The 1640-nt window shown below is 42.2% G+C and overlaps 1 protein-coding gene across 1 annotated transcript in view; it reads left to right on the forward strand.

Moving 5' to 3' along the window:
• Positions 1–1640, forward strand: part of LOC101853466 — a gene marked incomplete at its 5' end in the record, with an annotated part of 63750 nt that overhangs the window by 55048 nt on the left and 7062 nt on the right.

The following is a 1640-nucleotide window of genomic DNA, read 5'->3' on the forward strand; positions in this document are numbered from 1 at the left end:
CTCTCTCTCTCTCTCTCTCTCTCTCTCTCTCTCTCTCTTTCATTTCTCCCTCTGTTCTTCCCTCTCCCGCCCCCTCTCACTGTTTATCTCTGTCCGTCTGTCTCTCCTCCATCCCTCCTCACCCTCCCCCCTTCCATGTCTATCCCCAACACCGCGTACCCCGCTCCGCTAGTCATCCCTGTGGCTGTTCCAAGCGTTGACCTTCAAACTGTAACACTAAACGAACATAATTTTTTGTGTTTGCGTACTGTCCAAGACGACCACCCATATTGTCGAGGATAAAAGTTTTTTTCTTAGACATGTGGATGTCTGGAACAGTGTCAATATAATATACATGTAGTTTTAAAAACGCATAGGTAAATTGGGAAGTGGTTGTTTGTACAGGTGATTGTCTTGGACATGTGGCCGTTAGAGCAGGTTTGACTGTATGTTTCATTTAGACAAAGGTAGGGAAGAAACTGTGTGGGAAAGTGAGGGCTGTTGTTTATGGGTGGGTACAACTCTGTGGCCGTAACTTACGTACTGTGCAGTGTCCATAACAGTGGTTGTTCTCTCGGGGCACGCTTCCGTGCATTGGGGTCGGACAGAAAGAAATTATTATTCTACTATAATATTATTGTCATGGGAGGGGAAATGGATGTCGAAGTGTTACCACAGTTTTTGTGATCAAGTAGTATATATCTATATACAATGTATATAAATTATTCAAGAGTTGGGAGCTCAGTGGAAGAATTTGTACTACACGTGCTGTACGTGAATGTACCTCGCGGGTGTTTGGGGGGATGCCTTTGGAGGCCCTACTTCTTTTCTCTCCCTGTTTTTTTATTCTTTCAATCCGCCTTGCTTGTTTCTCAGTATAGTGACTGTGGGTGGTTGACGGGTGTTCTGGTGTGGTATGCTCCTTCTTTCCCATGACACATGTCCTTTTCTCCCCTACTTCTTCTTCTTCTTTTTTTTCCTCTCTTTTTTTTTTGTTACTCTCTTATAACACCTAATCTTCGGTACTTATATGACCTTATTGTGTTGCAAGTGCCGTAAAACTCTTACAAAAACTAAAGCATGGTGACTGTCATTTTGAGGACATGCAAGTAAGCAGTTTTTTTTATTAACGTCTACTTGAGCATCCCCCCCACCCCAAAATAAATAAATAAAATATACGTTAAAAGCGTCTTTCGCGCTCGATGTCACGCAGACCCATCTGTAGCCACACGGAATATGGAGACCCCGGGTGTGCGTAGAAGAAGTTCTGAATGAACGGCTCGAGTAGATATTTTTCCACCCGTCGACCAGAAATAGGTCATACTGTCTCTCGGAATAAACGGCAAAGAGCGACAAATCCTGCTGTTCAGAAACTTAAATAACCTGGGAGTCTCTTCCCAGTGCGTTAAGGGTATTCACGTTTTGCCTCGCCTTGCAGAGAGATGTTGAGATTAGATTTTCAAAAGAATATTTCTGAGCAACAAAAATAAATAAATAAATAAAATAAAATAAAAAATAACAAAGTTAAGTCACCGTGAACGTCTAACAATTTGAAAAATTCCTGTTCGCTTTGCCGACCTTGCATGAAAAGCATTAGATCTAAGTGCAGTAAGTTGCTTGTCGACCAGGCGTGCATATTTGGTTATAATCCCAGTTATGAT

Source organism: Aplysia californica, unplaced genomic scaffold (assembly GCF_000002075.1).
Source record: "Aplysia californica isolate F4 #8 unplaced genomic scaffold, AplCal3.0 scaffold00271, whole genome shotgun sequence".
Lineage (NCBI taxonomy): Eukaryota > Metazoa > Mollusca > Gastropoda > Aplysiida > Aplysiidae > Aplysia > Aplysia californica.